We start from the raw sequence: 22,247 nt of genomic DNA, 5'->3' as shown, positions 1-22,247 counted from the left end.
AAAAATGTGGTTCAAAATCATTTATTTCCATATTTTTTATTTTGTACAAATAATGATCTAATTAGTTTGAATTTGAATGTGTTATATTGCAGTACCAACTTATGGACACTTACTTTGCGTGACGGAACTCACATAGGAGTTCTGGTGGTACTTAGAGTGGATAGTTTGTATATTTTCAAGCTCATTTCATAGGGCACATTCACATGTGATATAGACTTTGTATATTTTCATACATGGACAGTTTATGGATGTACATGGACATTATTTTAGTTTATGGATGCTTATTATTTCAGTTTATGGATGTTCATGTGATATTTGTAATATATATATATATATATATATATATATATATATATATATATATATATATATATATATATATATATATATATATATATATATATATATATATATGGATAGTTTATTGATACATGTATTTACTATTTCAGTTTATGGATTTGTATTAATCTTGTTTATGGATGCTCATTAATTTTTGAAGTTTATGGATCTGTTAAAATTATTTCGTTAATTTAAATCTTTTTTTATAGATTATAGCTGTTATTAGTAAAATATAACAGTTTTGATTTCCAGTTTCATAGACTAAGAAAATAGGTACAATCTTAAGTTATGATGCAAGTCACTTTGATACTTAAAACGAATTAAAATATATCATGTATCAATTTAACATTGAACATGGAAATAATTACAATCATGCTTCATAAGTAAAAACAAATTTAGGATTGTTGATTCCTATTCTAATATTATTCCAAAAGATAGAAGAATATGTAGGCCTATATTAGCTTTTATTCCAATTTTATTCATTGCAATAACCAGAGTTTATGAGCCTCCAGTGAAATGGAACCATAACTCATAACACCTGTGCAAAATAGCTTCACAATCTCACTAATAGTTTCAACTTCCTCCAAAGGAATCCTCCTATCTCATACTTCCTTAAATTTATGCATCCCGCGCAAATTGCAATGTTTGTTTAAGTCATGAATTATTTTAGAGTATTGCTTATACGCTGCAACACTATTTGTGCAAGATGCTTCCTGAAGCTTTGCAATAGCATGTGGGTCATTTATATGCACTTCACCATATTTACACTAGTGAATATAGTAACCCAAATTTTGCAAAGCATGCACATCAACACTTCCTTTGGGTAAAAGACGACTAGGAAATGCCAAATTATGCAAACAAAGTGTATCTTAAGAAATCATCTCAAATGTTGCCCCCTCCACCCAAATTGGTGTTCCAGCAAAACACCTTAAACCAATTCCAAAGAAAGTTCAAGTGCCTAAAAAATTTGAGCATCTTTGTAAGAAGCCAAAGTAGAAATTCCCATCTTTCCTAAAACCTTCAACATGCTAGATTTACTTGTTTTGATGTATTTTTGAACCAACTCTTCTTTAGTATGTAAGGTTCCATTATTATTTGGTTGGATTTTATCATCAATCTATAGTCTCCATATATCTTCAATTTCTATGTAGGGTTATATAACATTTTCTCCAAACCCTACCATCATGTAGAAATGATGCACTTTGCATGGCTCCCCCAACTCTACAATCAATCCAATTCGAGTTCTCTCTAACTTTTAGACAAGATGGTGATGCACAACACCCACAACTAACAAAAATCTAACAGGGACCCACTTGGATGATGTAGCTACAAAATTCAAGATCTGTTTAGTGACACTTCCATCCTTATTGGGGTTAGGAAAATTTAACCACTATTTGTATAAGGGAAATGTCATATACAAATAACAACGATCAAAGTCTGTTTTTTCTATTAGAATAACCATAACAGACAAGTTGAGGAAGTAAAAGAATTTATATTACCCACCTTTATCTGATAGTACTAGTAATTTGTAACCTTCATGAACTGCAAGAAGATCCTCCAAGCATATCCTATCCAAGGTCTCTTCCAATCCTCTGGAGCTGCTTTTTTTTTAAAATGTGCAAGCACTTTTCTACGACAAACTCAGTAATTAATTTTTTTAATTTCTTTTGTTTCCTTAGTGGAAAGAATATGACCTTTAAGAGAAAGCTGATGGCACGACTTCTCACTAGTTTATGTAAGATCCCCTTCTGGACCAATCATGCATTCCATTGAGGTGACTATTTCTTCACGAATTGGATCGATAGGAGGATTTGTCACTTGAGAAAAAATCTTCTTGAAGTAATCAAATATTATTTTTGGTCTATTTGACATCATAGCTAAAGGTGTATCTTTCCCTATGGAACCAAGAGATTCTGTTTCATATTTTGTCATTGGAAGAAACAATATTTTCAAAGCCTCAATTGTATATGTGAACAATGAAATTCATATTTAAAGAAATGGCTCATAAAACATGCAAACATACATTCAAAAATAATTAATACCATATTTACATACAAATCACTTACCCATAAGCCTTCAATATTGACAACAATCCATATATTCCCTCCCAGATATGGTTTGGAGAAACAAAGGACTATTTGGGGAAGTATAGGCTCGTTCAAGGGTTGCTGGATCAACACCTCACATTTTTCTAAGGAAAACTTTAGACTAGGGCTTGATTTGGACCACAAGGCAAGCCTTTGGTAGAAAATATGCAGTGAAATCTGGCTGATTCCTAAGGTTGATTATAAGATCAAACTAAAAGTAATAAGATAATAGGGCTTGTTAAGGCATTAACAATTGTCATGTATCTAAAATTGTAGTGTGCAATTTGGAAGGACTATGTGTTTATAACCCATTATGTAATGCTAGATTAGTTTCATGTGTAAGAGTTGTTTACGTAATTGAATGTTGGTTACACTATTTATTGTATTCAATATTGTCTCTATTTGCAAAAGTTGAAATAACACTAACACTAGTTAGAATACAAATCTTGTCATGTGCTCTTTTTAACCCTAAGGAAATTTTTTCCCTAAGGGATACTGTAGTGGTATCAGAGTTGGCTCTCTTGCCAGCCTGGAGGGTTTATTTGAAAAAAGTTGCAGCAGGAATTAGTTTCCCCGTTGGGAAAGGAGTACGCAGAATGCCCACATAAATCAAGTAAGGGATGCCAAAATATAATATATAGGTGGAAAAATTTTTGTACAAGCCATGGCGTGCCTGTCTTCTAGTCCGATTTCAACAAATCCCAATCGCAAGGAGTTGATGCCTATCATTATAAATCAACTTGGGGGACCTTTTTCCGAAGACTATAGCCCGATCCAATCTTAGCCAAAAGTGTTATGTACCTTGTTGTAGATATGACCCAGAAAATATATGAGAAATAGAAATAAACCCAAGAATAACAAGATCTGAATAGATAGAAATGATTCACTTTATTGATCTAACCCTTAAGGTAGGGCAACACCATATATTCACTCCTTAAGGAAGGAGAACACTCCACAAGCCATATGCTCGTTCATACAATAATCCTTCACTATCTTCCATGTGGAGTCTCTAGCCTCTATATAGGCCTCATACATACAATACCATGGGTCATTACCATGGTTCCCTCATACCATCAACTAATACCATGGGCCCATTACATTATTATTAACTACTTGTGGTCCCTTACATGATATGGGTTAACCACCTTATTTATTACTATGGCCCATCCCATTATTATTACCTTAGGTACCTCCCTTGGTACCCCATATTATCCCCCCTAGGTACATAACAAAAAGAGTTGCAAAACATTCCAGAGGGTGATTTGATAGAACACTCAATCCATCTTGATAATGTGTTATATCAAATGTCTGAAAGATATTTCATTCAAGACATGAGTCCTGCTCCTTCAACTGAACACGAAATATTTTTGATATAAAAGGTTATGGAAGGGGTTGCGACCACTATACCTTCTTCTTCTTTACCTTGTAAAAAAATCAACATAAATGAAATAGATGTTGGGTTGCCATTAGTCCCTAATTCTTCTTCATCATCAAAAGGGAATACTTTGGAAGTACGAGAAACTATCACATAAAATATTATAGTTATAGGTGCCACTAAACAACGTAAAATTGAAGAGATCATTACTGAGGCACAAAATTGTCAGATGGGCAGTGCTAAGCCATTCACATCCTTGAATGAAACAAAGAGTGGCGGAGTAGAATAATGTTGAGCTAGTTACTACTCAACCCAATGTTTCTCAAACAGAGGGAGTAATTGTGCCACATGAAAATAAAAAATGGTCCTCCCTGACATGATCATGCAGAAGAGACTGTGATCATAAATAGGGCTGAAATAGGCACTACAACGTCATTTGAATAAGTCAAAGAGGAAGTTACCATGTTTACAAGAATAGTTGATTGGAAAGCACAAAGAATTTTGAACATGGAAAAATGCCAGTTTGTTAAGGTTGAGCTTCATAGGCTACAAAAAGAGTGACCTTAAGTTAAAAAAAATAACTTAGTGTAGTAGAAGATGTGAAGGCACAAGTTCTGAAGGATCTAGACAACAACAAATTATCTGGCCTTTTTTAGACTGGGAAGGGCTAAATTTCTAATCTATGACAACATAGGCCTATTCACGGCATTTCCAGGGACAACGAGGGTTTGCAAGTGAGGTATGGGAAACAAACAACACTAAAAACCTATCTGAGGCATGTGGCCCACCATGAAGAGTCCTTCTCTGGCTAGTAAAATTGTTTAAAGGGTAAATCTTTGGGGCAACAAAATAGCCTTGAGGCCAAATATGAGGCAACAACCCATTTTCAAATGCTAGCGCAGGAAGATAGAATTTGGACAACAAATATCCAAAGGAACCCTTTGTGACAATGAGGGCTTGCTTAAACCTTACTAAGGTTATTTGTTGCAGACTACCCCAGAAGGGTTCTTTATGACAACAATTGATACATAACATCAATTCATCATTCTTGAAGTTTTGTTGAGTTCAATGGGTCTATCTGAGATGGAAATTGTGGCAGCAAACCCTCCTGAGATCTAGTTTGGGGTAGTGAAGGACTATTTGGGGAAGCATAGGTTATTTCAAGGATTGTTGGAGCAACAACTCACATTTTCTAAGGAAATTTGTCGACTAGGGCTTGATCTAGGCTGCAAGGCAGGTTTGTGGCAACCATTGGACTGTGGTAGCAAAGAAGCAATGAAATCTGGCTTATTCCTGAGGCTTAAGGTCAGACTAAAAGTACTAGGATAATAGGGTTTGTTGATGCATTAACAATTGTTGTGTATCTAAAATTGTAGTGTGCAATTTGGAAGGACTATGGGTTTATAACCCATTATGTATTGTTGTATTGGTTTCATGCATATGAAAGGTTGGTGGAATTTAATGTTGGTTACATTGTTTATTGTATTCAATATTGTCTCTATTTGCAAAAATTGAAAGAACATTGTGATACTAGTTAGAATACAAATCTTATCATGTGCTCTTGTCAACCCTAAGAGAAATTTTTCCCTAAGGGATACTACACATCCAGTGTAAATACAATGTGGTAGCATTAAAGAAATTCCTATAACAATACTCAAAGCAGATAAAGAGAAAGAATTGAATAACTAAGTGTCTACCTAAAAACCCAAATATCTAGCCAAGAGAACATATAAAAGAAGGTGCAAGTCCTAGAAAGTATAAATGCAAGAAAAAAGAGAGAATGTCAAGCTTTGTGGAGGGTAGCACTAGCATTGGTTCTTAGAGTTACAACTTACAATAGAGTTTGATCTAGAGCTAAAGCTAATGCTGGCTACCAAGGATGTGTGAGGAGGCAACAATACAAACTCCTCAATAGAGTTAGCAATACTTGTAAAGGGGCCAATACATAGCAAATGATATCCTCTGATGAGTCAACGATACTTAGAGGACATGACCATATGATCAAAGTGCAAGCACAAGAAAATGGAAGCCTAACTCCCCTAACATTCAAGGTTGTGGGAAAGAGATTCTTGATAGAAACCTGGTTGCTCAAGAAACCCTAAGGGGTGGGGCACTGGACAAGGGAAGTTTATAATGGATCTATCTATGTTGAGAAATATAGCTTGGACAAGAAATTCCACATATGTTCACGGTGAATGTTTCACAAGTATTTCATTTAGATGTTGACTATAAATAATATTTATTCATTAATTACTTAAAATACAAGATTAATCTCAATAAGAAATATCACCAAGAGATTAGGGTTTTGGTAAATCATGGTTTCAATGAAAAGTAAAAATAAAAATCAAGATAGGGTTCAAACACAATCCTTATTAGACAAGGACAACAACTGAAAGAGAATGAGAGAGTAAAGCACATTAGCTAGGAGAAGCATTACCATACCACAAAGGCTATACAACAAATACGCACAACCATACAAATTTGTACAACGTCATATTATATTGAATCACAAGTCATACAACCATACAACAAGGTATATAATAGCATTGTTGTTTGCTCAGTTCCCTACATGTTGTACCTCTTTAGCAGGCCATACAACTCAAGTTGGGGTGGATTTGTTTACCCTGCAACTGCTAGGATTTAGTAGCTGTGGAGATTGCCTTGTTAGCAATATTTAGTTGAATGATAAGAAGATTTGACAAAGAAAATTATGTGCATATGTCTGAATTATTTTATGCTTCTGCTATTTACTATTTTCAGTGACTAGGTGATTGTTGCAAGAGTTATTTGATTAACAAAATATTAGGACAGTGATCACCTAGGAATAGGGAAATCCACAAGGTATCAAATCTTTTCTCTAATTGAGTTTCTCAAGGGTTTCAAAGGTTGTTCTTACCTATTTACAGGATCTAGAATTTTGTGCAATAGATCTTAAGAATGGCATCAACTAACCTCATATTTGAGAACATATTGGAAGGTGCCTCAAATTTACTATCTTAGACATCATCAAAGACATTATGCCTAAAGATCCACAATAGTTCACAACTTAAAAGAAGGAATTGAAGGCCAAGAAAATGATTATGGATATAATAAAGGATCATTTTATTCCTCACATAACCATGAAGAAATCAGTTAAAAGATGTTCCACACCCTGGTTGGGCTCTACCAAATAGAGTCTCTTTCTGTGGGACCTTGGATTCCTCATTACAACTAGGATGATTTAATTGATTCCTCCTCACAATTGGGATATTGCATCCAATTTTGATGTATAATCAATTTAAGGATTTACATTATGTATCATCAGTTAAATTTAGGAAAATTTCTAAGTTTCCCTTTTGTATATATACATATATACCAGTCCCAATAATGGCCAATTGACAATATTATTTTTAAGAATGTTCAACTAAACCCTCAACCCTCAACAATAATATATATATATATATATATATATATATATATATAAAGAATTTTTAAGTGAAATTGATAAACTCTTCATTTTATTTGCACCTTAAGAGAGTTGACCCTTCTCGACGCTTGATTGATCCAAGATTAAGATGGATCCAAGCATGATTCCAATGGGTGCTTAGTATGTGAACAATGGGGCATCTTGGTATATGACATTAGCCTAGTGATTGTTTTCTACTCTAAAATAGCACAAATCAAGGGTTTAGGTTGATCTTGGTGATGATGCCAAGTACCGAGTAGCATGGGTTGGTATTATTCCCTTCCAACTCTTGTTGAGTTACTATTTAGACTTTGATGATGTTTTGTTTGTTCCAATTCTCAAGAAGAACCTACTTTTAGTGTTCAATAATGGAGTATAAGGGCTATATAGTAGTGAACCAATATGTCCTCATTAGGGTCATGGAGCAAGATTACTTGGGAGCAGGAGCATAAGTGGGGAGCGGGGAGCGACATTTTCAAAATCTCTTGGGTCGGGAGCGAATCAGGAGTGAATTTTTATATAATATATATTTTTATATATTTTGATGCATGATGTCAACAAAAGCATGTATAGTGATGAAGTAGATATAAAAGTCATAAAAACATGGATTAAACCATATAACACCAATCATCTAGAAGTTATAATCTTCATCAACCACATCCACAAGTTACAAGTTCTCACTTATATAAAATGTAAGGGTGCACATAACTAAAATAGCATTGAGTGAAATCCATCTCTAAATTGAAAATAAATCAACAAATAGGGTCTTGATTGGCTCTACCATCCAAAAAAATTATGCTACAATAAATAGCTACATATCATCAAAATCATTGCATATCTTGGGATCTTTGTCATTAATATCATCCTCTAAGAAATTAACATAAGATAGAAAAAATGTAGCACATCAATTCAAGATTTTCTTTGAGTGATGGGTACATTTTTAGTAGGGTCATGATGGAGGAGTTCAACAACTAATGTCACTAACATAAAGGTACATAGAGGGTTTGTTTCTCTTGATTAAATATGAGTCCCATACCCTAGTACATGACAAAATCCAATGGAAACATTTCAATCCCCCTAATCCTGAAATCCTGAAAAACTGATAAGTCTATTAGATTTTGAAATTCTACTTTCTCCATATGAAATCCAATGAGGTCGGAACCACTCTCAAACATCCTGAGTCATTTCATGGTAATGTTAAAAATTTAAGTAAAAGGATGAGAATGAAAGATAAACTTATACTTTGATAATTTAACATTACCATGAATTTCATATCAATACTAGGGACACAAGCTTGAATATTTGGATTTCCTACTAAAAAACTCTTGTTTCTTTGAAAACATTTGTGCTTGGAACATCTTTGTGACAAAATAATTGTGCAAAAACCAAGGAGCATTTTTTTTTTGCGGGACTGAATTTCGGGAGGGCGCTCTTGATTCGCTCCTGCTCGAAGCGCGCTCCAGGAGCGATTCAAAGGGGGGGGGGGGGAGTAGCCGCTCCCCCCAACCCTATCATGGAATCTGACCCAAAAGAATCCCAAGTGATAGGGGTAACAAAAGTCAATCTATACATTTTTCCCCTGTCAATACCTAATTCATAACAATGACAACTTGTGCTGTAGAAACTTTTTCTACAAATCATCTAGCTCCGATACCATGTAGAAACTTTTTCTACAATTATCTAGCTCTGATACCATGTAGAAATTTTGAATAATATGACACATATTCAACAGAGATTATCCTGATCATACAATTTAAGCGGAACATGTATAATACATAATCTCCTCTACGTTGATCATCAAATTACAGAAGCAGAAACATCCACAGGCACACATAGAAGCATCAATCAAACTCATAAACACAGTATGTATCCCGGGGAAAGCATCTCGCTAAAAACCCCACACTATCTATATATTATATTGATTGAATCATGTAACAATACAAAGCATAATACTTCTCACAAGTATCTCCACCTGTTACACACAATACAGCTCAGATTTGATCTCCAAATCTCTCCCGCTGCTTGCCTGCCTCCACTGCTCAAACCTGCTCGAGAACTGATGAGAATTGCTTCCCAAACTCGATTTTACACTGCAAAATAGTCACCCACACTATGTTGGACGTGAGCAACAGCTATAATATCATGAAGATACGTGAGCAAACTCATTGGCATACTCAATCCTTTGATTGTGCAAATCATCATGCACAGCTATAGTCACAACTGATAGCAATCTGATCCTCTAACACCTGTCCCTGCTGAACTGAACATGCACTGACATGCAACTGAGTTAACTGATGTATTCTATAGTTGCATTATGAGTTAATAACTTGTGAATTAATTAATAACTAATTCACCCAACTCATCTTTAGTCTATTGATCAGTTAGACTAAATACAACCAGTTTAACAAAGCTAAACTGAACACAACTCCATCAACTGTACCTCCAGTCCACTAAACTCAACTCACTTGAGTTCTAAATGAAGTCATGCATGCAACAACTCAACTGACTCATAAGAAAAACGAATTTCCTTCTGACAGCTGCATGTGCCACTTCCGTAGCTCAAACTGAAGTGCTCCAAGAGAATAAGATTAAGTTTATAGTCCAAATATTATTGTGAGATAATAATATTTGACTTTTCTATTTTTGACTTTGATCACTCACACTGTGATCACTCACACTGTAATCACTCACACTGTGATCACTCACACTTTCATCAAAAATAGAAGTCCATCTATTTTTCCCAACTTGATCAATCATCCATAGACATGATCCATATGTCTAAAAATAGACATAGTCTAAAAATAGACTTGCGCCAAAAATAGCCTGCGGGCCCACTTAGTGAAGGCGACTCTTTTCACTAAGCTCCATCATCTTGTTGCACTCTCAACAAGCATTTCTTGTTGCACACTTTTCAACACTCCCTCTCAACAAGAAAGGCTTCCTCTCAAACCCGATCCTGTAACTCTGGGATGTTCTCCATGCAACACATTTGGCCGGTCCACTTGCTCTGTCATCAAAGTCTCTGACTGCTATTGCCTCTGTCAACTGAAACTCTGCATCTCTGTGCTCTTCAGTATCTGACTGCTCTAGCCTCTGTCACTTTGATCTCTGACTGCATCCGTGCTGCTGCTGGTTCTATCTCCCAGCATTGCATCCGCACTGCACCTCTCAACTGACCTCCCTGTTGGGATAGAAACATCCTCTGATGCTGAAGCTCTACCTGCTGCTGACAAGTGCTCCCTCTCTGACATCTACGCTACTGCAACATCTCCATGCATCTCGCACCATTGCACACCTCTCTGTGCCACCTAGCACTGTGCAAAACACTTGTGCCTCTCGCATTGCTACAGCCTGCTAGCTATGCGCTGTCCTGGGATTCCCTGCACTGTCGCTCTCTGCCGCTCCATCCGCATCTGTCTCTACCCAATCAGTCAGTTCCTGCTACTACACATCGGGGCTCCCGTAGCAAGGTCTCATCCAAGAGGTTGGGTACCTCAAGGATCCTGCCCCTCCTCCTTGGGACAATCAATCCACATCACCCCACCTCCTACCTGGAGGTATGGCTGCATGCGATCCCTCAGCCCACCTGGCTCGAAGTTTCCCCCTACTGGAGGTCTCTGGATGAGTAGATGTCTCTACTCCATCTCCACACAACTTCCCCTGTTGTGGCTCCTCCACAACCTCCTGAAGTTGCTGCACCAATCGTGGCTCCTCCACAATCGTCTGAGACTTCTTCTGGCTCTGCATGTTGAGAGGTAATATACGCTCCCTCTCAACCACCAAGTCTCCATCAGTTGCCTCGCTGCTCAAGGCTTTGCATGCATCTTGAACCTCAAGAGCATACAGGTTCCTGACCCGTGAACCAATCTCATGACAACGAAAGCATCTCACCTTCGACTTGTCAACCTTCTTCCCATCACTGGAAGAACTGGATTCGGAAAGAGAAACCTTCCCCTTCCCCTTCTTCGCCTTACTCGCTAAGGCACAGTTCTCCTCATCCTGCATGGATGAAGAACCGTCTCTGGTGCGTCGTCTAATCTCCTCCTGCATCAAATCCGACCATGGTCGTTCCCAATTTGGCAGTTTCTCCCTTCCATTCACCGAGTCCTGGTAGCTATGCCAACTCTTAGGAAGGTCAAGGAGTCCTAGACTCACCATCCTCATCATCAATAGTAACCCCCACACTTCCCAGCTCATCTCGACACTGAGTGAACCTCGTGAGATACTAGGGCATACTATCTCCATTCTCGAACTGAATGTTTCTGAGTTTTATCTCTTGCTTTGGAATTAAATTCGAATTCCACCAGCATAAAGCTCAACTGCTTCCGATCTAGAATTCGTGAGAACAAATTATTTCTTGTACAGAGATCGACTGTATGGGCATTCACCGGATATCTCACCGTCCAAAAGAAGGATGAATCCAGAGGCTACCTGGCCCGATTACAGACTCTGCCTGAAGAAATAAAATGTAAACACTTCCTGAATAGTAGATCTGATGATCAATCCTCGCTTGATATCCTGTAAAAATCTCTTCTACAAATCAAGCTGCTCCAATACCATGTAGAAACTTTTTCTACAAATCATCTAGCTCCGATACCATGTAGAAACTTTTTCTACAATTATCTAGCTCTGATACCATGTAGAAATTTTGAATAATATGACACATATTCAACAGAGATTATCCTGATCATACAATTTAAGCGGAACATGTATAATACATAATCTCCTCTACGTTGATCATCAAATTACAGAAGCAGAAACATCCACAGGCACACATAGAAGCATCAATCAAACTCATAAACACAGTATGTATCCCGGGGAAAGCATCTCGCTAAAAACCCCACACTATCTGTATATTATATTGATTGAATCATGTAACAATACAAAGCATAATACTTCTCACAAGTATCTCCACCTGTTACACACAATACAGCTCAGATTTGATCTCCAAATCTCTCCCGCTGCTTGCCTGCCTCCACTGCTCAAACCTGCTCGAGAACTGATGAGAATTGCTTCCCAAACTCGATTTTACACTGCAAAATAGTCACCCACACTATGTTGGACGTGAGCAACAGCTATAATATCATGAAGATACGTGAGCAAACTCATTGGCATACTCAATCCTTTGATTGTGCAAATCATCATGCACAGCTATAGTCACAACTGATAGCAATCTGATCCTCTAACACCTGTCCCTGCTGAACTGAACATGCACTGACATGCAACTGAGTTAACTGATGTATTCTATAGTTGCATTATGAGTTAATAACTTTTGAATTAATTAATAACTAATTCACCCAACTCATCTTTAGTCTATTGATCAGTTAGACTAAATACAACCAGTTTAACAAAGCTAAACTGAACACAACTCCATCAACTGTACCTCCAGTCCACTAAACTCAACTCACTTGAGTTCTAACTGAAGTCATGCATGCAACAACTCAACTGACTCATAAGAAAAACGAATTTCCTTCTGACAGCTGCATGTGCCACTTCCGTAGCTCAAACTGAAGTGCTCCAAGAGAATAAGATTAAGTTTATAGTCCAAATATTATTGTGAGATAATAATATTTGACTTTTCTATTTTTGACTTTGATCACTCACACTGTGATCACTCACACTGTAATCACTCACACTGTGATCACTCACACTTTCATCAAAAATAGAAGTCCATCTATTTTTCCCAACTTGATCAATCATCCATAGACATGATCCATATGTCTAAAAATAGACATAGTCTAAAAATAGACTTGCGCCAAAAATAGCCTGTGGGCCCACTTAGTGAAGGCGACTCTTTTCACTAAGCTCCATCATCTTGTTGCACTCTCAACAAGCATTTCTTGTTGCACACTTTTCAACATGTGCAATGTGTGGCACAAGAGGATAGTGCACCACATCATAAAGGATTTCCTATTATAAGAGAGATGGTATGTCTTCCATATTTCAACATTGTGCAATAAGTTGCATGCAGAAGGTGCACATTTGGCAAACATTCCAAGGCTACCTTCCCAAATAACAAGCATAAACCTAGGAAATAATACCTTAAAATTGATTGGGAAATAAACCTAGTCTCCAATACAAAACAAGAATTGTGATTAGAATATGGATATGTATCAAAGATATCATGCACAACACATGGAATTCCATGCTACTAAGCAAAAAACATCAATCTAATCTGAAAGAAAGTGAGTGCACTATTCAACACAAAACAACATTGTCAATCACCCTGGTCCAATACACCAACAAATTAGTCAACTCTGCAAGGTACTCTTAACAAGGTGTCAAACTATCATCCCCATAGCCCAGCCACTCATTGAATAAATCATGATGGTTGGAAAAATAAGGGTCACATTTGTAGTGAATTAAATCAATGTATCGAGATGCTGGTAGACTATTTGGCTTTGTCAATGTTATCAAAGAAAGAAGTATTTTTATGCTACATAAGCCACTATAATTTAAAATTTTAATAATGTGTTCTATTTGAAATTTGAATTATGTTTCTTTATTTCCTATTTTCCACTGTAATGAAATGTAGTTTAATTTTATTTCTTATTTGTTGTAGATGTTTTGTGGCTAAATTACAATGCAAAAGCACCAAATTTATAGAAATTTTATATTCTAGTACTCAACCAAAGTTATAGCACTTCAAGATGCAAACACAATTGGAGTGTGTTTGAAAAAAATACACTCAAAGAAGCACAATACGTTAGAACCTCAACTAAGAAATTATGATAATTATAATTTATGACCCTATAACATATTTATGACCCTCAAAACTCACTAAATTTATTATGATCGTCTTATAGGTTGGATTTCCCACATCTTAATGATTTGATATATGCCCACTACAATCTTTGACCGTGGGTGAGACAACTAGTAAATATACCTGATACATACACCATTTCCTTGGACAATATTAACATGTAGAAGTGGAGGGTGAAGTACAAGGTGCCTATTATGGAGAAGGTACATATGTGGTTAGAAGAGGAGCAATAGAAACAAGTATAGTTGGTAGGGGAGGTGAAACAAGAGTAGGGGACAAAGAATGACTTTGACATCAAAAAGGGTGATGTGGCAACACAACACCACTTTCTACATATATTGATAAAGCCACACAAACCAGCTGACATCAAACAAATGATATAGGACCTTCTAGTGGAAAACAGACAAACCATGACCTTTTCCCAGAACAGGGAGAGAGAGATTTGATGCTAGATATCTAGCTTCTAGATTTGCAATTGTAGATGATTCATGATGATGATATACATTTATATATTAAATGTCATTTATTTTTGGTTGTCCACTTTTGAGTCCTTGATTGGAAATCTATCAAGGTTTAGGATTGAGTATCAACTTTGATGTATCATTTTTTATTTGGCATCCCCTACATCATATGTATGGATGTTTTTTCCATATTCATGTGTTGGTATGTTTATTTGAGATTGTTGGTTTATATGTTACAAAAATTGAAAAACATCGCCAAAAACCTCACCAAAAATTGAAAAACATTGTTGAGAAGTTATATTCCAAAACCTCGCCAATTTTCACTAGTGTTATTTTTTCACAATGATCCTAACAATGCCTTGCCAGATGTCTAGTGGTTCATAGATAATGCTTAGATATTTATCTGCAAGCTTTGTAGTAAGGATCACTTGACAATCTAGAAGAAGCCTTTAATGATTATCAGAGAACAGAAGGGCCTTTATCATCAAATTTTTCATTATCTCATTATGTTGTTATCATGTAGCCAAACTTTCTAAATAGTTTTTTGATGTTCATGAACAACCTGCAATGTATTGGTTTGATCTAAAAAAATCATTGTATGATCTGTTGGCTAACAAATTCACACAGATTTTGTAAAATCCTTATGGGAACCACCAAAATATGCTGCAGTTTGTGTTATGGGAAGTGAAGGAATAAAGGGTTTTGTAAATCAGGTTAAGAAAGAGTGTCCTTCTTAGAGGCAGAATATGGTCTTCATGTTGCTGCAATGTATCTAAAGGATTTTATCTCTTTCTGTGTATTTCTAGAGAGTAACTACTTATTGCTACAGTAAGGGACTGAATCTATAGAGATCATTTAGAATCATCAATTTTCTCCTAATCAAATATCAATTGTATGGTGGAAAAAGTGGCAGCTAAATATAGGAGGACTTCTTAATCACCTTTCTGCTCAGATTGATACATTTGAGCAAATTGAAAATGAAAATTATCGAAGCTGATGGTCTTCTTTCTCAGCAGGTTTAACTCAACATGCAGAATTTTTAAGAGATATGAGAAGAGTTGTTTTTTCCCTTGCAAAAGGCTTGCATAGGTGAAGAATGTCATTGGGTAGATGGTCATCATTTGAAGTTTGACTATATGAGAACCTTTTATGCATTGTTTTTTAATTTTGACACATTGGATGAGGCTAGGCATGTTGAGGAAGTCATGTAGTTTATTAAATCAACATTGAGTATCACACACACTATTTTGTTTTGATAGGTGATTTGGCCTTTCTACACTAGCATATATCCATATTAACCCTAGAATTATCCAGCACTGTGAAGGATCAAATCCATCAAGGTGTGAATCTTTTTGAGAGTGCAAAAATTTGAGACTTCCACCGAAAAAAATTTAATTCAAATCCCTTTATGCAATTGATAGATGCAGGGTTAAGATAAATACATGCTGGTTTTCTTTTAGGTTTGTTTTTTATTAATTTTTTCAGATTCTCTTTGACACTAGAGATTGAAGGCCAAATTTTATTCGATTTTAATTGATATGCATGACACATGTGACACAAACATGCGACCGAAAGGGAAATGATAACACTTGATGGACTATTTAGAGGAAACTGGTGATGACATTAGGAATTAATGTTTGCACATTTTATTCTTACACCAATAAAGAAAGGGGCCAATAAACAACTTGGAGAATATCATGCACACTTACCTAAGGGATCAAGCATCATGAAAGGGGTAATGACATTAGCATTGGCTGTTGGGAGAAATAGTGAAAAATCCTGACCAAAGAGGGTAAATGACAATGGCATCTAAGAAGAAGTGGTGACCACTCCTAAACAAACAAAATATTGCATCTTGTGTTAATGACAATGGAATCTAAGCAGAGATGGATTCCATTCCTAAACAAAGAAGATTACATCTTGTCTTCTATTAGGGCTGCATATGAAAGAGATTATGAGGCTAGACATTGTCTAGTAGGGAAGAAAATAAAAATGACCCAACAAATATTTGCCTCAAATGTCATATAAAAATGTTTGGCATTTGGAGGACCTACTGTCTTCATCCCATACAGTCTAAATTCTCATTGTGAGGTAACTCTATTACATGAGACTACAATCTTTGTGTGTCAAGACAAGTATCAGGTAGATATACTGATAAAGTTTTTAAATACCTCATACATAGCTTAATGTTCCTTCATGAATGCAAACATCATTCAGTATCCCTTAGATGAAAATGGGTGACATATGGATTGTTGAAGAAAATTGTCAAAAGATTTGGCGTTAAGCTAGCTAGACTTGAAAGTTAATACACTCATTCCTAAGACCTAAGTGATCCCTGATAGACACTGTCCTTTTTTGTTTGTAAATGGAAAAATAAAGTCATAAATTAAAATTGGGCATATCATCAGTAAAACTACAAATAATATTTTAACTTATTTAAGGAATCAACCAGTGTAACACAGGGTAGCACATTCCAAAACAGGACTCCCTACTGAGGATGACATAGGAATCCCATACATACCTAGTATTTAGGGTACTTCAGGGTACACCAAAACTATCCAAAATTCACATCCCCTACATGGGGGTACCTGCAGAGGCACCCTGTGCACTCAAGGGACACACATAAGTACCCACAAATGACACCCACTTTTTAGGATAATCTAATAAAAAATCCTTAAAAACCTAATAACTAGTTTCCAACCCTTTTCTACTTAGTCCCATCAACTCTCCTACACTCTATAAACCTAAAGAAACCACAAATATTAATGATTATTTCCTAACACCCACATACCCTGTTGTTGCCTAAAACTTGTTTTTTTGTGGAGGCTCTCTAGATATATTGGGTGCATATCCCCACGTACCAGAAATTTGGCATAGGATAGGAATTAACAATCTAATGTTAAAATTGAGGAATAGAGTATTGTCCAAGTATTTTATAGTTCATTCACTAGAAGGATCTGCCCTCAGAAGATGCTAGGTGGGTAGGGCTTGAAGTACTACTGCAACATCCAACACTCCAAATGCTTTGGGGAAAAGTAATTCAAGGAAGAAAAACAATTAGGATGTCTAACAGTTGGCATTCATAAAATTTTGAGGGCAGTTTTCCTTATCCTATTGCAGAGTAATAAAATATTATGTGATGGTTTGGTTCTTGCTACAGAATCATAACTATTTCTAGCTAAATGTTTAAATATGATGTTTATTGTGTTAAATGATGTTATAATTTTTACTATTTCTTTTGCCCACATTATTATTGTTTTCATTAGCATGTTTCACTAAATATGGTGTTATAGACATATATTTTCTTAACCATGATGAATTGGTAACTCATTGGAGTAATTTGGGCGAGGCCCAAGATCAAACCTCTATAGCACCAAGAGTATATCAAATAGTCCGCAAGCCCAATATACCAATAACTTATGACTTAGAAAGAGTCGAGACGTCCTAACCACACCAAGGATCTCTATCCCAAGGGTCACCTACTCTTCAAGCCTTATCACAATGGACCAACATGTCCTTCACAGGAATTGAAACCGGGTGGAGGGGATAACAAACCATTATCCCAACCACTCAGTCACTTGTATTTAGTGCAGTCTCTATATCCTGTGACAGCTTGCAGCTCATAACAATAGTGTCCAAGCCCCAAATAACAACATAATTCACATCAGATTTCAAATCAAATACCATATTTCCAATTAGGCTCATAATAGTGCTCCTATGCTGCAAAGTTAAGCCAAGTAATAGGTGTGATCAATCATTGAAGAACCAATACAATAATTTCTGATTTCAAGCTCTAGAGACTGATACTGCTATGTATAATTTATTATCATGGCATAGTCTTACATTTAAATATTATAATGCACAACACATCCAAGTTGGGAGGTAAGGGAATGCATCTCGATAACAGCTAGAAAAGAGAGCCAAATTTCAAGAAAATGTGGCAAAGGGGCAGGAGAAATGGAGGCAGCATGGGATATACTGGATGTGGCAACACATAAAACATAATTTACACACACATAATGTCTAAGCCAATAGAAATGGTAAATACAGCTAGAGAATATTGTAATGTTAGATATGATGAAATAAATATGCACATTGCAAGCACCAAATTAAATAATTTTTAAAATTGGTGAATCAATGATCTTCTCATTCAAAGGAAAATTAAGCATACAACAGTACATTATCACCATAATCTAATGTTAGATATGATGAAATAAATATGCACATTGCAAGGACTAAATTAATTAATTTTTAAAATTGGTGAATCAATTATCTTCTCATGCAAAGGAAAACTAAGCATACAATAATACATTATCACCATAATCTAAACGAAAATATTAAAAAGGAAAAAGGGTGTATCATTAACCTAGCTCAGATAGAACATCTTGATCTTCTAGATCCATGCAATCTAATAATTCCCCCATTATTGTCATTATCCCTTTACCAAGGCTCATCACTACTGCAAGCAACCCCTTTATTCAGTTGCAAAATTTTTATTTGTAAGTGACTTTTAGTTTTAGGGTTTTGTTTGAGGTGTAGATTTGTTAGTAAGTTACATTAGGTTAATAAAGGAGATTTGAGTTTGATAAAAAGAAAAATTTAATAGAATTTAAAGTTAGACACACACATGGCCAAGGGGTAGTAGGAGATTGTCAGAAGTGTCCATGTCTCCCTGTAGGAAGCAAGAGTGGTCAAGGAAAGACAAAGCATCCATCCAGGTACAGGGGATGGCCATGTTATGGGCATCCACTTTTAGTAAGACATGTCTTGGGAATTTTTCAAGGCATCCCCAGAAAATAAGGGATGGCCAAGAAAATTTACTTTATATCCTGGCAATCCCATCCTTGATGGATGTAGTGGATTTGTCGTAGACCCCTGACATTGTGTACAACTGGTTAGAAAAAAATGCATAGTTAAGTATTATAATAAAAAATGTAGATAATAAGTACATGTCATTTTGTCAAGTTCTTTCTCATCATAGATGTTTATCAATCTCAGAATGAAAAGTAGAATTAAAGTTCCTCACGAAATAGTGGATACATGCTTAATTTGATCATTTGAAAACCCATATAGATGGGGATTACATGACAAGCATAGACAAGTTGTTAGCATATCTTCATCAAAGTCACTTTTTTTATGCTTTATTTCCTCAACAGGTAGAGTGAGAGTGTTTCATTACCCCACAAAAGGTTTAAATCCCCCAACTACATGTTCACCCCTTGTGTGCCATCTTGTTCACACAAGCGGGCTATCCCACTTGCATAAGCAAGTTGTTCCATGTGGATGGAACTAGGTACAACTCTCAGGAAAAGGTAGAGTGAGATTGTTTCATTACCTCACAAAAGGTTCAAATCCCCCAGCAACATGTTCACCCCTTGTGCGCCATCTTGTTCATGCAAGCGGGCTATCCCACCTGCATAAGCAAGTTGTTCCATGTGGATGGAGCTAGATACAACTCCTAGGAAAATCTGGCAGAATAGATACCCTAGTCACAAGGTTTGGGTCTAAGCAACATATTCACCCATTATGTACCATCTTTCCCATACAAGTTAGGTATTGCCTAAGCAAGTTTCTCCAACTTCCATGTGGATGGAACCGAATACAACATTTATGAAAATATGGAAGAATATATACCCTAGTCATGGGATCTCAGTTGAAGTAGTAAATCAAAAGTAATGTTAAAAAAATGGTAATGTCTTATCTAGGAGTTTTAGTGGAAATGTTTTCAAGCTGCTAAAGTGGAGGATGCAACATTACAGACAACGTTTAGGATGTGTAGGACCAAAATTTCTAGCAGTTCAAAAAAATCGAAGTAGAAAAATCATATAAATTTGTGATAAGTTAATGAATGGAAATTATATTATGCCAAAGCTTCCCTCAACAATATGTAATCCCATTTTCCAACCATAAATTAACCCTAATTACTTCGCACCAGTAAGCATTGGATGCATTTACTAGGTGACAAGAAAACTAGCAATACAAGCCAAGTGTATAAAGAGTATTCCAACCATACCTACTTTTTCGATAGAAATTTCTCCCAACAAACTTCATTTTTCTCAAATTGAGAAAACCTAAAAAATAATAATGGAAAATATTTGTGCAAGAAACTTGGGGTTGGAGTGCATTTCCATAGAGAGATTGAAGTAAAAAAAAGACATGAATGGGTATGAGAGAAATTTGAAAGAAGAGACATACTTTCCTACAAGTGTTGGTGGGTGTGAAGAGAACTTGGAGAGCATTTCCTGATCCATATGTTCTATGTATAAATTGCAAGATCTGTTCTACTCACCTTCACTACAACAAATCTTCTTTCCCCTCTGCTCTGAGAAAAAAGTGAAGAACCATCAAACTCCATGCTTTTGTTATCAACAATGTGTCTCTTAAAAGGCTCCCGTGACAAAGAAAATGAAATGCAAGGAAATAAAATGCAAATGAAAGTCACATTAGCTTTGAATTCTTCTTCAAGTGCAAATAACTCGGTCTCCTAGATTTTATTTTGACTAAAAACCGCTCACACAAGTAAATATGGGGTCATTCCAGATAGATCTGTTTTAATGGATCTTAAGTCGAGATATGGGCACCAAAGGGGTATTTTTCATTAAGTATGGGAGTTAGTATCTATGCTATGGTTACGAGAGGATAAAAAAGGCCTTAGTCCATAAATTAGTCTTTCTTATGCTTAATTTCTATGAAGAAGGCTTCTAGCAGGGAATATGGGCATTTAGTATGTTTTACATAATAAAAATGGGTCTCATGGCCTTTACTATGGCCAAGGAAGGAAATTAAAAAAGAGGGACTTAAATTCCAAATAATAAGTGACCATTAAAAAGGCTTCAAACCACCACATTAATTATATTCTCTAAGGGGTATTCTTTGGCCTATAGGAAGGATGTGTCTACCATTCAAAAGTTGTGCGCACCATGATTGGGTCTTGGAACATCATCATTGGACGTTAATGAAATTAGGAGGCTTCCAAATCACATGTGATGCTTACAAGTGTAGGATTGGTCAAAATAGGAACATAAGGGTCTTATGCCTTATTTGAATCTTTGATTATTAAGCTTTGTGAAGTAGTTCTCAAAGAAACACACATGACTTCTATAGGGGATCTTAGGCCTCTATTGGGAATCTTTAGTGTCATCAGTATGTTTTACATAGTAAGAATGGGTCTTAGGTTTGTACCATTACAAAGGGATGAAAACAATGGCCTCAACCCCAAAATGAAACTTCTTTAGATTGCACTGCACTTCAATATCAAAATTGTAGTTTTCCATCCATGGAGTGACACAATTAAAAATGATAGCATAAATGACTAATTCATATACTTGTTGTACTTGCTAGTTTGTCATATTTTTATTCTTGGACTATAATAATCATTTTTATTTTTGTCACTTATTATCTAGTCATATATTTTAGTCCTTGACTGAATTAGTCATTTAAGTTAGTCGATTTTAATTGGGTCACTTATTATCTAGTCATATATTTTATCACTGGACTAAATTAGTCATTTAAGTTATTCGTTTTTAGTTGGGCCACTTAAAATTGATCAAATTCAGTAGTAATTCACTTGAAATTATTGTGGTGACTAACTTTTTAAGTCATGTAGTCACTAATCTCTCATTTTGTACTAGTGATTATTGTTATTTTTGTAGCATGGGTTTCATGTTCAAGGTATTTTATTTAGAGGTCAAGCACCCATTGAGTGCTTCTAGGGTTTGTCCTAGGTTCAAGAAGTCAAAGATTCATTGTCATATGAAGAAGATCCCATCGGGCACAT

General features: G+C 35.9%; 1 pseudogene; it reads right to left on the bottom strand.

The window, feature by feature from the left end:
* Positions 1 to 750: 750 nt before the first annotated feature.
* LOC149250459 (glutamate synthase 1 [NADH], chloroplastic-like) lies at positions 751 to 20,825 on the bottom strand (annotated as a pseudogene).
* Between the last annotated feature and the right edge of the window lie 1,422 nt (positions 20,826 to 22,247).

The sequence above is a fragment of the Pinus tabuliformis genome, chromosome 7 (assembly GCF_031772625.1).
Source record: "Pinus tabuliformis cultivar Carrire ecotype Pingquan chromosome 7, CPIR1, whole genome shotgun sequence".
Classification (NCBI taxonomy): domain Eukaryota; kingdom Viridiplantae; phylum Streptophyta; class Pinopsida; order Pinales; family Pinaceae; genus Pinus; species Pinus tabuliformis.
The sequence above is the reverse complement of the archived record's forward strand: the minus strand, read 5'-3'. Positions and strand labels throughout refer to the sequence as shown.